This window comes from Pogona vitticeps, chromosome 3 (assembly GCF_051106095.1).
Source record: "Pogona vitticeps strain Pit_001003342236 chromosome 3, PviZW2.1, whole genome shotgun sequence".
NCBI lineage: Eukaryota > Metazoa > Chordata > Lepidosauria > Squamata > Agamidae > Pogona > Pogona vitticeps.
Genome location: NC_135785.1, coordinates 195,297,792 through 195,312,693, shown reverse-complemented (window position 1 = coordinate 195,312,693; position 14,902 = coordinate 195,297,792). Strand labels below are relative to the sequence as shown.

Below are 14,902 nucleotides of genomic sequence, written 5' to 3'. Positions count from 1 at the left end.
GGGTTTTCGGCATTGTTTTATGTTATGCTTGGGGTTTTTGTTTATCTTGCTGTTATTATGTAAACCACCCAAAATAGTGCTCTGCACTAATTGGTCAATAAGTAAGTAAATAAGTGAATGAATGAATGAATGAATGAATGAATGAATATTGTAGTCTGCCCTGAGATGAAATCAAGCCTGAACACTATTGGAAGCTAAAATGACTAAACGGAGGCTAATGTGCTGTGGACATAGAAGGAGAAGACAAGATTCATTGGAAAAGACAATCACTGCTAGGAAAAGTAGAAGGAAAGAGGAAGTCAGAACATGAAGTGGATTGACATAATGAAGAAAGCCACAGATTTTAGTTTGCAAGAACTGAGGAGGACTGCTAATGGTCTTTGAATGTCATTAATTCATAGAGTCAACCTAAGGCAGACATCTTTTGCTGGCACATAACAGCAAACATCTATAGCCACCAATATTTTCCATCTACGCTACAACAACATGATAAACAATTTTGCTTGTTAGCTAACAGAAACCTAAAACTCCATGCACACATATGTATTTTTACATACATACATACATACATACATACATACATACATACATACATACATACATACATACATACATACATACATACATACATACATACATACATACATACATACATACATACATACATACAAGTGCCATTAATCTATTTGCTAATAACCCACCTCCATCTTGTTGGCTGTGATTAGAGTAAGATGAAAAATCTGGAGTAGCTATGTCATCAGGAAGAAATAATTAGATAGATGAAATCCTCACAGAAACCATCCATCTTCTGGAAAGAAACGGCATTTTGAAAAATTTACAAATTTTCATTAAGATATCATGGGTCTAAAACATTACTGTATTTCAATCATATTCTGGACATGCAAGTATACTTAGAAGGTTTTGTTACATTATACCAGGGCTGGACACTTGCAGATCTCTATAATTCCTTTAATTCTTTTTTTAATCATAAAATTTGGAAAGCAAATAAAAACAGGAGTATACATTGCATACCTTATGTATGTTTAAAAGTGCATTCTTTTTTTAAAAGATGAAATAAAGCTGAGGGCCCTCCCAATGCATAAAGCTTTCATGCAAACATTATAAAGTATAGTGCTTTGCTGAATATTACTAAGCCATCTATTATTAACTCAGCATGAAATATGAGGGTTATACAGCAGGAAAATGATTTCACTTGATCACAGCCTGTGCCTCGAAAAATGGGGAGTTCACTTCTACTAACACTCAAACGTTCAGTATTAGTAGAAGTGTATGGTCAATATTTTGAACTGGTTGCTGTACTTTTCCCCCTGCATATAGGCACATTCATGCTGAATGGCTTGCACAATGGATCTGCATGCACGATGATCTGTAGGCTGTCCCTTGTTTTGTGGGACAAGGAGTGGGTGAAAGGGAAGGAAGTAACATTCCCTTTGGTTTGACTGTGGTGTTGTCCCCAATTCTCCAGCAATAACATGATGGTTGTAGTCAGGGAATTATCTATTTACACCTCTGAATCTTGTCATCTGTCCCCCATTAGTCACATGCTGCATTGTCACATTCCATCATAGAATCATAGAAATCATAGAAAAGTGAAGTTGGAAGGGACCTATAAGGCCATCAAGTCCAACCCCCTGCTCAGTGCAGGAATACAATCAAAGCATATCTGCCAGTGATTATCTAAGTTTTTCTTGAATGCCTCCAGTGTTGGAGCACTCACCAACTCCTGAGGTAACTGGTTCCACTATCATACTGCTCTAACAGTTAGGAAGTTTTTCCTGATATTCAACCGAAATCTGGCTTCCTTTAACTTGAGCCCATTGTTGCATGTCCTGTACTCTGGGATGATCGAGAACAGATCTTGCCCCTCTTTTGTATGATAGCCTTTCAAATATTTCAAAAGTGCTATCATATCACCCCTCAGTCTTCTTTTCTCAAGGCTAAATATGCCCATTTCTTTCAGCCTTTCCTCATAAGGCTTGGTTTCCAACCCCCTGATCACCCTTGTTGCTCTTCTCTGAACTTGTTCCAATTTATAAACATCCTTCTTGAAGTGTGGTGTCCAGACACAATACTCAAGGTGATATCTAACCAGTGATGAATAGAGGGGTACAAGCACATTGCGGGATTTGGAAACTATATTTCTATTAATGCAGCCTAAAATAGCATTTGCCTTTTTTGTAGCCACATCACACTGTTGGCTCATATTTAGCTTGTGATCTATGACAATTCCAAGATCCTTCATGCTCATAGTTTTGCTGAGCCAGGTATCCCCCATCTTGTAACTGTGCAATTGGTGCAGGTGCAGGACTTTGTACGTATCCCTGTTCAATTTCATTCTGTTGCTTTCAGCCCAGTGCTCCATCCTATCAAGGTCATTTTGAATTTTGTTTCTGTCTTCTAGGACAGGGGTCCCCAACCCTCGGTCTGTGGCCTGTTGCTGCTCTGTGGGCTTCCTGGAACTGGGCCATGGAGGTGGGACTCTGCCCCCATGCCTGCTTGCATGTTGGGCATGTTGTGCTTCACATGATTGAGATGTATAAAATGATACAGGAGATGGATAAAATGGAAAGAGGGAAGATCTTTTCCCCCACATGCAATACCAGAACCAGGGAACATCCACTCAAAATGAGTGTCAAGAGAGTGAGAACAGACAAAAGAAAATATTTCTTTACCAAGAGTGTTGTTAGTCTGTGGAACTCCTTGCCACAGGATGTGGTGATGGCATCTGGCCTAGATGCCTTTAAAGGGGATTGGACAGATTCCTGGAGGAAAAGTTTATCACAGGTTACAAGCCATGATGGGGATGTATAATCTCCAGGCTTAAAAGGAAGGTACCTCAAAATGCCAGATGCACAGGAAGAGTATCAGGAGACAGGTATCTAGTTGTCTCGTGTGCTCCCAGAGGCATCTGGTAGGGCCACTGTGAGATACAGGAAGGTGGACTAGATGGGCCTGATCCAGCAGGGCTCCTCTTATGTTCTTATGAGGTATCCCTTGGGTTATGCGAAATGTCCTCCCTGTAACCCTGTAGACTGGACTATCAACTATAGGAATGCAATCATTGGAAATGTGTCACCCATAAGCTGTTTTGCAAAGACTTGAGCCATCCTGTTTTATAAACGTGTTAAAGTTGGTCCAGTAATCTCTACAGTACTAGCTATCTGTTTTCATGATGGATACTATAAGTGCACCATTTTAACAGGTTTGATTAACTCATTCATAGGGTCACCATAAGTTGGAGGCAAGTTGATGGCATTTAACAAAAACAAGCTATTTTGGAGGTGAAAGGGTGAATCCATCTTGACTACTACCTTTCAAGAGCAGAGATTTTCATGTAACTATTTTGGATAGAAGTGGGGAAAGCCATCACAGGGATTTTCTAACCATCTTGCACCCAAAACCCAGCAGGATTGCTAAGGACACTGTGAAATTTGGTGTGATCTGGCTGGTGTTTAAACGGTCCTTATCTTGGATCTATTTTAACTCTTGGTACCCATCTGCAAAGGTAGAACAAAGAACTATTTACATATCAATGAATCATCCCAAAAAGATTGCATGCCGAAGACATCTGCCAGAAAGATATGGGCTAGCTCTTAAAGGGGAAGGATGAATCGTTTTAAATAGAAATACAAGCAGACAAGGTCCTTTTTTTCCATGGCAAACAGGAACCGTATATCAGAACTATATGCCAGTATGAGCAGGCTCTAAGTCTTGATCCAAAGAAAAGAAAAGAAAAGAAGATTGAAACAAACCAAACAAAAATAACAAGCCCTCATCAGTCTAGTTGAAATGTGTAATATAATGAAGAAAGTGAAACCCGCAAACAATTTATACAACAGGTTTTATTACCATACAAAAACAACAACAAGCAAATAACTGGATATAGCTCTAGCATAAATGTAAAATCTTTCATACATTACAGCCATCTTCTACAGTAAGCTACTAATGCCACTAATATTACTGTGTTCTATGTTAACAGAAGGGCTGGAGATGTACAGATTTGTTGTATGAACTACAACTCCCAGCAGAGCTGCGTGGGGCACTGTAGATCAAAAATACAAATTTGAACATCTCTAACATGGGCCTTAATCAAATTGGTTAAACACTTTGATTAAACTGCTGAATGGTCAGTTAACACTTATTGTATGTGAGCCCTGTTGATCCAACACAATAGTTGAAAATGCTGATTTGATTCAAGCCATGGAATACTATGGATTGTCTTCAGCACAGATCATGGTCTGAGACGGAGAATGTCTCATCTCAGAATTTCAGGCTGAAGTGCCCCCCCATACCCCTCGTTAGACCATGGGCTGCCTATGTTTGCCTTTCAATGTATATAAAGTAAAAAAGGAGCTGGTTTAAAACAAATGAACAAACCATACACCCTAATGTGGGTTTGCATCTATCTACCAGCAGAATATTATTTGGTAGCAGCATGGTTTACTGTTGAAGTATTTTCATATAAAATTAAATCTGCTATGGAGGACTGGGGAATACTCTGCCTGTACTTGGGGGGCAGGCGGGCGGGGAGATAGACAGCAATACCATATGACCTGAGCCTCACCTCATGGGGGGGGGTTCACCTCAGCTAATGACGTGTGTCTCTCATGCATTCTGTGAATGAAAACATTTTTGTATGCTATTCTTTACATTAAGTATTTTTAACCTTTGCCTGAAACAATGACGGGACCTCACCACAGAAAGTATGGGGAAGGATTTAGGAGGCATGAACTTCAGGAAGATGAGGGAAGAAGTTGTATGTCATGGGCAGAAATTCTTAGACCTAATGTTGGATGGAGCCCTTGATTCCTAATCCTGAATTCATTATAACCTGTCAAATGCCATGTACTGTATTTCCTGGGGAGAAATATGTTTAAATTTACAGCATTGTGACTGGTTTCATTTTTACCTCCGCACAAGAGAAAAGCTCAAACTCTTTAACCCCAAGTCCAAAAACAGACTCCCAATATCTTTAGAGATTTCTGTGTTGAAGGGGAAGTGAATTTAGTCCTGAAAAATGCTTATCTTTGGGACTGCAAACTTATTACCCTGCCTAAGAGGGACCTTTAATTATAAAAAAATTATTTATGACTCATTGACATTTGTGTGTATGCCTTCAGTATTAAGCTTCAACACTGACAAAATGCAAACCAGACTATCTCTTCAATCTACATTCAAACAGTTTGCATCATCTACAGTGCAATTTGTAAAAGACCTGTGTTAATCAAAAATATGGAATTCTTGTTAGTGCTGATTGAGAGCTAGTCATAACATTATACCATAATAATTGAAAACCAATCTAATTCATAAAAGGCATTTTCTCAATGAAACATCAAGAAAGGGATTGATCTGGGTTTATGGGATAGATTTTAATATATAAATCAAATTCCATTCTCCTCTGAGTTGGGGTAATCTTTTTCAGCACCAGGGCCTTATTCCTACTTAAGAACATCTCAGGGACCACGTCCTGGCAGAGGGTAGGGCTAATAATATGGACAGAATAGGTAAGATCAAAGCAAAGTAGGAAGGGAGAGATGCAATTCCTTTCATTTGGAGGATGACCCCAGCACACATACAGAGCACAGTGAAATTCTAGACAGATCTGCTCAGGAATGAACACCAGCCAAACACTTTTCCAGGCCTGTAAATCACAGTTTAGTTTCATGCAACAGTTTTCTTGTCTGCAAAGCTCAGCTCAGTCCCGCACAGAGTATTTAAAGTAGAAATCTTGTCTGGTTGCTGACTGCAGGTAGTAACAGAAGAAGCTTGCAGGCTGGATGGGGAATCTCTGTTGGATGCATTTTGGTCCATGGGCTGGAAGCATTCCGTCTTTGGAGTATAACTTAATTGATGCCATCAGCTCATTGGTACCTGGCGCAGAATCTAGTATACACCACAGGACACCTTGTTGGTACTTGGGAAATGACAAAGGGCCCTCTCAGCATATTCAGAGTGTACTCCTGTCATCTCTTCATATTAAACGCTATTGTTGCTGACTTTTATTCTCTCTGTCCACACCATTCCTCAGACAAGCAACAGCCTGAGGAGCAATTTTGTATTAAATATTTCACCACTACCCACTTGCCACTGCTCAGATCAAACTAATGGATGTTCATTGGTATGTTTCTTTATTTCTTTTTTTCGTAGTGTTTAAAAATATCCTTGCCTTACACAGGACATGTTTCAGCTGCTGCATTCTAAATGGTGTGACAGGATACCCTGCTTCTTCTAAAAGGATCAGCCTGTGGAGAGTTGACACATGGTGGCAGCACAGAGCTATAAAGACAGGGGAGAAGAGTTGTGGGAGAGACAGAACCAATGGTCTCTACCTTTCCTATCCATGGCCTACTTAGAGTCCAATATTCAGCTTAATTGGAGGTACATAAATCAAGCTCTGTGTAACTTGAGTCTGGGACTCCCAAGCAGCACTCCTTGCAAGCTAACACTCCCATTTTTGTTTCTCACTTCAGCCGCACTACACTGTACAATGAGCACACCTAACCAGTAGTTTAGGTGTCTGAGGTTGGGAGTTCAATTCCCCATTGTGCCTCCATGATAGGGGCTGGACTTGATAATCCATAGGGTCCCTTCCAGCTCTTCAGCTCTCAGATTATTATTATTTTATGTAGCTAATCCATTTCAGAACTAGGAAATGTTTCTTTAAAAACAACAGCCCAATAAGTCCAATTACCCATGCTGACTATGGGATTCTGGGAGTTGTAGTCACTTTTCCAGTTGTTGATGTATCCATGATTATGAAGGTTGACTTGGTTGCCCCATACTAATTTGTCACCTTGACAGCCAAGTTGTATCACCGCTTATGGTTTTTTGAAATAACCTATTCCATTCTATTGTACTTTGAAGGTGAGGAACTTGTGTAGAAGTGGCACTTGGGTGGATGCTGTGGAATGCAGCCAGGTGAGGTTGCTTTCAACCTAATAGGCTGTACAGATCAGGGATGTGCTCCTCCAATTGTTATTAGACTGCACCCTCTCATTAGCCCCAATCAGCATAGGCAATGGTGAGAACTGCTGGGAGCTGCAGTCCAACCTGATGCAGAAGACTACAAGTGGCCCATCATTGGTACTGACAATCAGTTTCAGTGGATTGCGCCAAACTTTAAAGAATCTGATCAAAATTATGACAAATCTCAAAAGCAGCACTTCAAAACCTTTTTGGGAATGCAGATTTGAAGACACTTCTACATAAATGTGCAGTTGCATTGCGTAACACCAAATTCAGTGTCCTTCATGTTGCGAAGAACCCAAGGTCTTCTTTTGGCATTTTCTTTCAACTCTTTATCTCATATCTTCTCTTATTTACAGAATTTCCAGTTTCCTAAGGCTTAGAGTTTAAGAGATGGACTTTGTTCACTCTGTGATAGCTGTTTCCCAGCAGAACTATTTTAGAATACTCTTTGTCTTCTTAGCATATATATGTATAGGACATATTGTTTTAGACATATAGACGAGTGCTTCCTTAGATACCATTTAAAACACCAGTGGGCAGAATTTTGGGTTTTGCCCACCAGCGTTCTTGGACAAGGATTACAGACAATTAAAATCAGCTATAAGGTGTAAGATATAAATTAACTGAAATCCTGTTGCTTAGTGTAATACGTCACAACTATTTTGTGGGGCGGCTTATTTTGTAAGCCGCCCCGAGTAGACATGGTCTAGGGGGTGGGGTAAAAATTAAATAAATAAATAAATAAATAAATAAATAAATAAATAAATAAATAAATAAACAAACAAACAAACAAACAAACAAACAAACAAACAAACTAGAGTAGATTCAATGAATCAACAGAATGTACAGACAAGTTAACTCATCAAATCTGAACTAGTTCAATGGGCTTACTCTAGTCCAACATGCTACACTAACCAAGAGGATTTTAACCACAGAGAACTGAAGAACTTCAAGACCAGGAATATTTTGGGTGAAGCCATCCCTCTCATGAGGCAAGGTAAATGGCCCCCTGCTCCACCCCACCCCATCATTTCTTGCACAAGTAGACTACAGATGCAAACCTGAGAGTGTTACTATACCCAATAAACTTGCTTATGTTACTTTTAAGTCCAACTGCCCCCCATGGCTTAGGCCTCCATACATGCAGAGCTCTGAAAGTTATATTTTCAATGGCTGTCCATTTTGAAGATAAAGAATAATGAGAAGGAAAGCAGGGCCCCTTAAAGATAATAATCAGTTAGCACAGTCACTTACAGTTTTTAAAAAATGATTTTTAAAAGCGGACCAAAGGGGGCATAAGTTTGCATAAAATTGCTTTTGCAGATTCAAATGAACAGAGGTTGAATTAGAAATGATTTATGTAATTTAAATAAAATTAATCATGCCTCTCACCTGAATGAGAAAGGCTGTGAGCAGGTGACCTATGCACCTGCTGAGTCTGCTGTCCTGGTGCTAACTGTAGATGGGCCAATTCAAGGTCCCTGACTTTCCTCCTCATGCTTCTTTATCTTTAAAACAGATATGGGCTGGGCAGCTGTGCAGAGAAGTGCCCTCTGTAAATGCGGGCATGAAGCCACGCTACCATCAATATCAGCTGGGCAGCAGGCAAAGATATCAGCTGATGATAGTCTCTCCCACTACAGTGAGATGTATTTTATTTCAGTTAAAGTATTTATTTACAATGGTACATGGAAATATAAAACAACAGATGCAAATTTTAAGAAAAATCCAGTCTTTTTGTCTTCTGTTTTGGTGACACATATGTGTAAACATACAGAGCCATGTTTAGAAATATTGATAATGATTACACATTAAGTGGAAATACAACACATATCACAATGGTGGGAACATGTGTGACAACGGCTGCTAACAGTCCAGGTCTGAATGCACTCCCCCTGCAAGCTCTTCCCTCCATTGGTTCTTTATCTTTATCTAATAAAGTCTGTCTATCTTTAATGCTTTATCTTTATCTAATAAGATCTGTCTTTATCTAAGTCTCTTTATCTTTAAAGATAAAGAGAGTTAGATAAAAACTAGGAGTAAAGAGCCTTCAAATAGAGGACATCTTAAAATAAAGGACTACCAGCTGCAACCGAGAACCCATGTCTAGTTTAGCCCCCAACCCCCTCTCTCTCTCTCACACACACATACACACTGAAGAGGAGCAAAAGTTCACGATATTGCATAAATGAAACTTTGGATGATATTCCTCCCCCCCTGTGTGTTTACTGATATGAATCACCTCTTCTCGGCAGCTCTCTCAGTTCAGCGGTAATGCATTCCTGGACAAGGATTGCAGGCAATTAAATTCAGGTGCACTCTCAAAAGCCTAACGAACAATTGGCCTGTATTTATTTCACTTTGGGTTTCTAGAGGTCAGTGAAGTAGGTTTTCCTGTATCAGTCCTGGAACCTTTCAGTGCCCAAGTCAGCTTGTCTAAAGAAAACATATTCTATCTCTGTACAGAATCAACACTTCAATTTTTGACAAAAGGAATTCTATTTCCCATGTTGACTCTTCATCTTAATTTATTTTCATGCACATCTGCTTTTCTGCTGCTCTGCTTCCCTGAGCCTCCTTTTCACCTTCTTCATCTTACCCCCCCCTCCACCCCGTATGTTCTTCTTACACCTGTTCCCTCCCCCCTCCACCACCCTATCTCCCTCTTATCTTCCTGGCCTTGAATTTAAGAGATTAACCTGAACACCCATTCAGGTGTGTTGCAATCTATCTCCAAGCCACCATTCCCGTTCCAGCATGTTGGACTGCAACCTTCTTCGCATCTCGCCAGCATGACCCTTAGACATGCTAGCTGCAAATGCTTGGAGCTGTAATCTAACCCATATGCAAGGTGCCAGGCTAGGGAAGACTGCCACAGAATATAATGTGCTCCTGAAGATCATGCTCATGAAATATTCACACTGCATTTTTTTCCCCTTCTTCCCATTTTAACTTCCATCATGATTCATTGCCTGCCCATTTCCCCTAGCAAGGGAAGATTTGGGTTTTTCTATCGCACAAATTGTTTTAGTGGAATATAGAAACTACATCTTGGAGGCATATGTCACTGCACCGCTTTCTTGTCTTTCTGGAATTACCTTCCCAGATGATCTATTTTGTTTAGGAATAAGTGCCCATTAGTTGTGCATAAACAAGACGTGTTCCCAAATGATTATGTTCCTCTTGTATGGAATTATGTTGTTACCATTGAGGTGATCTCTTTTATTGTTCCAGCAGATGTGCTGTATTTTAAATCCAAGGGAAATAACCTTCCTTCTCCCCTGGAATATATCGATTTCATAATGCCAGTGTGGAATGGGATTTTACTAATACCATTGTGGGCATCTTCTAGATATTGAATATGATCTAATTGATTACAAGAAAAACTGTTCCCTCTCTGTATGCCATTGCCATTTTTGGGGGAAAATATTTTTCACATATTTTACAGACAGAGTACTCCTTTGCTGTCCATCTCTGCAAGGATCTGTGTCTAACTTTTACTAGTGTTGATATTATGTTATATTAACATAACAATATTGTCATTATCGTTATCACCAAACTGGCAGTTCTGTTGCATTAGCAAGGTGTTGCTTTTGTTTTAAAGGATTCTGGACTGGGCTTTTCTGTGGGTTTTCTCTCCCCCTGCTTGCTCCAAATTCGAGAATCGCCTATCAGCACCTGCCCATCTTCCACTAACTGTCCTGCCCACCTCCTATACCTATATATTTTGTGGTGTCATCACTTATCCATTGCCCACCCCAGGTTTCACTAATACTTCTGTCCACTCCACTCTGGAAAGGAAGGAAGCTGGAGCACAGCTATGTCCTGAAAACCATTGTCCATGTTATGTAGAGCAATCAGTCATACAAAGTACAACAATTTTAAATATGTGAGGATCTTCAGATGAACCAGGGTACAGGAGCAGCACTCTACATGTGCTACAAAATTCAACATGCAGACAGTGACTGAAATCCAATAGTAAATTGCACCCACAGTAGGCCCACTGAATCAAGGTGACTCACCACACCTCCATTGCTCTAGTCGCGACTTACTGCTGGACTTCAGCCTTTGAGAATAATCATTATGCCTTGCACACACTTAGTCCCCTCCCCCAACTCAAGACTGAAAAGCATGTTCTATATGACTGTTGTGGGTTTTTCGGGTTCTTTGGCCATGTTCTGAAGGTTGTTCTTCCTGACGTTTCTGTTGCTGTTTGTTGGATAGTTGAGAATTTATAGCTGTGGGAACAGCTTTTGTCCTTTTCAGGAGATAGGGTGATCAACGTGTTTTTGTTGTAGAAAATTTATTGTTGTGATAAGTGGGAGAGAGTATTTGTCACTGTGGTTGATGGGTGTCTTTAGCTTTTTTGTGTGTGTGCAATGATCCCTGGTCCTTGTGGCTGGGTAGAGTTCATTGACCTTCTGCAGGCTGTATTTTCCAGTGCTGGAAGCCAGGCCTTGTTCAGTTTCAGACTTTCTTCTTTTTTCTTGAAGAGCTCGAAAAACCCACAACAACCATCAGATCCCGGCCATGAAAGCCTTCGAGAATACATGTTCTATGTGTTTTATTAATAAGAAATAATTTGATCATGGGGCCATTTCCGAACATCTCTTTCTCCTCCAGGATCTTCAAACTTGCAGGGTTGAAACTATTTTCCAAGATGAATGCAGAGGGAACAAGTTTGCCTTGAGTGACATCAGCACATAAATAAAGCTGGCAACATTGCAGTGGTCATGCCATTCCCTGTGTGATCACTGATGACCTGGATTAACTTGTAATTAACCAAAAAGAAGAAGGGAAAAAAACACTCTATTTCCAAAAAGAAAGAAAGAAAGCTTGATGCACCAAGGAGTTCTGGGAGGAAAATAAAATGATTATTCTCATAATTTGGGAAGGGGACAAATATTTTGCCCTTTGAAGGGCTACTATTTGACTCTCGTTCCATTTTAAAGTGTCAATACCGATGGAATCTTATTAACAGCATCAGAGCTTGAATAAATTACTTTGTAACAATTTGGGTTGTTGTTTACTCAGAAAAACGTGAAGGGAATGCACTGGCGGGGGGGGGGGCTGGAAGTTGTAGTCCAAAAAGCAGCATTTCCAAATGCCATATAATGTAACCCCGTGGGGTGGTCCTCATCATGGGTTGGGGGCTGTATTGGGTAGATGCTGCTCAGATCACTGGCCTCTTGTGCTGTTTTCTCCTCCTTTCCTCTGTTGCCAGAAAAAGGGAGGGGGAATCCCTCTTAAAATAAGAGCTAGCTTAGGCAACCTCCTTCCCAATGGCTGTGGATTGTTGTTTTCCCAGACAGTTCCTTCCTCTGCCCTGCTGGAAACTGGAGAAAGCCTAGGAGGCGTCATATACGTCTCCCCCCCCCCCGCCAAACTTCTGGGGTGAAGGTTTTGCTCACTGGCCCTGCTAGGTATGCTAAGGAACGGGAAGGGATGAAGTAGGCTTTAAAACGTAGACAGCCCGTGACTGCGCATGAAGTGCCGCCTGTCCCGTAAAGTACACACACACACACCGGCGGAAGCCACTGGCTTCTCAGGGAATGGTTTCTCGGCGAAGCCCTGGGCCTGGATCCGCTTCCCGCAGCTGTTCCGCGGTGAAATGAAACCCTGTCACTGCTGAATGGTGTCAGACCAGTTTAAAATGTGGAGGCAGGCAGCGGCGGAATCAGGCGTTCCCTTGTGAATGCAAATATTACCGCCGGCGTCATCCTGTCAGCTTGACAAGCAAGCGAGGGAAGGAAGGAAGGGAGAGGAGACGGCGCTTCTGAAAAGCTGCCGTCTTTTTCAGTGTGTGTCTCTGGGCTGTGAGGGGGTGGGGGAGAATGAATGGAAAAAGAGAGGACTCGGAGTTAATTCAGGCCCCTTGGATGAAGCCCTAGCACCCGCAAATCTGCGCTCTTTGCCCTGTCCCTTTGTAGCACGGTGCACGCATGTTGTTGTTTTGGGGCACCCAGGGAGAAGATGGCCACCCGGGGATGCTCGCAGGCTTGTTCTATTGCGAAGGCTTGGCTGACAACAGGCTTTCCGCCACCCCTCCCCCAAGCCTTCCTAGATTTAACTACAAAGATCTATTCTTTGTTCCCAGCGCAGGCTGCGAAGTGTGATCTAAAATGGTTTCAAATATTTAACCATCTAGGGGCTCATAGGAAAGGGAGGGCTGTCTGCTGTGCCAAACCGAGCAGACGCCTTGCCCTCATGCGAACTGGGCATGTCGACTGACTGGCACATGCCATGCAAGCTTACCTCACCCCTCTTTAAGACTTCACAGCAGTTATTTTGGCTAATCATATAGGTCCAGAGCACGGGTCTTCTTTTCTTTTGGCCCTAATTACATTTCTGCAAACCCCCTCTTCATATGGATGTGGTTGGGTAAAACAAAATCCCCCCTCATGTCCCACCTCAAAAAAATGAGGTCATATGCCAGCCCTGCAAAGTGGGCCTGCATGAAAGGATTAAAGCTTTTCTCTTTACTCTTGGGCCTCAGGAAATGGATGGGGCCTCAGATGTTGTGAGTTGAAACCAGAGCTTGGAAGCCACGTGTTAAGTATAATGTTCTTTCTTTTTTTAGTAGCAAGGGCCAACAGTAATACTTCTGGGTATTAAAATATCAACAGTGTTGACATTAGGTCCCCCTGCCCCAAACAAATAATATTTTTAAATAACTGGAGACATATTAGCTGGGGAGTTCTTGGGGGTGGATAGTTTTTCGTCATATTTTTACCCCCCTGCAAAAACAAACAAAAAACAAAAACAAAAAAGGCCAGTAACATTTTAGCAACATGTAGTGTTACCTTTCACATGCCAATATATCCGATTCTTCCAAAAAACAAAAAACAAAAAAACCCCTCAGGTATATGAATGTGGGATACTGTATTATGTTTCTGTGCCCAGAATTCAAATGCCAGGAAATGGCCTGATATTGCTGCACAATATCATGCCTGGGATGCCAACAGGAAAAAAAAGATGCCAAGCAAAGGGCAGCCTGAATGTTGACAACACCAATGGAAGCAAGACCTCTGTGTGTGTGTGTGTTTGTGCACGCGCGTGCGCAATGTCCTCACAGGGGGTCAGCAAGAAAGCAAGAATGAAAGCAAGAAAGAAAAGGAAACATAGAATGAAATCATAATTTCCCTTGCTTGTTTGTGTAAAACCTGCCTTTTCTAACCTACTGCCTCCATTAAAAACATACAAAAGTAAAAATTGATTATGAAAATAACCTTGATAGTAAATAGCTGTTTGATATTGTTGCACATGGTGAGAACATGCAAGTGAATGATGCTGAGGGCTGAGAGACAGCATGTGAATTCTGCGGAGTGGGCATGATAATATGAGTTTACCCACGAGATTGAAGGGTATGTAGTGTATATTTCTCCATTTTATGTGTTGTACCTATTTACACATTTGCTTCACCATTTCATTTAGTCCAAAACAGCCCTTCAAGATATTTTGGCATAGAGGAACTACAGTCGCAGCTAAGCTGTTCTTGCCTCTCTCTTTTCCCAATAATCATAGTATAGATCATGTGCTCATTTTCAGGAATCCTGCAGCACTCTAGATTTTTTGTTTGTTTGCTTTTGAAGAAATGAATTATTATGGTAGACCCTTTCTGAAAAAAATCCTGGATACATTCTTGGAAAAGATGTCCACATACATTACTCAGATATTTCATGAACAGCAGAAACACTTCTGAGCCTCACTGCTGAAAACTTCTCCAAAATTTCTCTTCCTTTGAAATTATTTTCAGGAGTTTTTTCTCTGTAACATTGAACCGGGATGGCCCAAATTCTTATAGGAGAAAATACAGACACAGCACTGTTTTAAAAGGACATATACAATGCCTCCTCGGTACCAACTAGAGGTGGGGACAAATATAAAAACGGATCGCTTTTTCGGACATATA

At 41.0% G+C, this 14,902-nt stretch overlaps 1 long non-coding RNA gene across 1 annotated transcript in view; it reads left to right on the top strand.

Annotated features, from left to right (window-relative positions):
* The first annotated feature begins 577 nt into the window (after nucleotides 1-577).
* LOC144588189 (uncharacterized) overlaps nucleotides 578-14,902 on the top strand; it is a 488,638-nt gene continuing 474,313 nt past the window's right edge. Inside the window, exon 1 of the long non-coding RNA XR_013543582.1 lies at nucleotides 578-671. This is a non-coding gene — a long non-coding RNA (uncharacterized LOC144588189). The remainder of the gene's footprint in view (nucleotides 672-14,902) is intronic.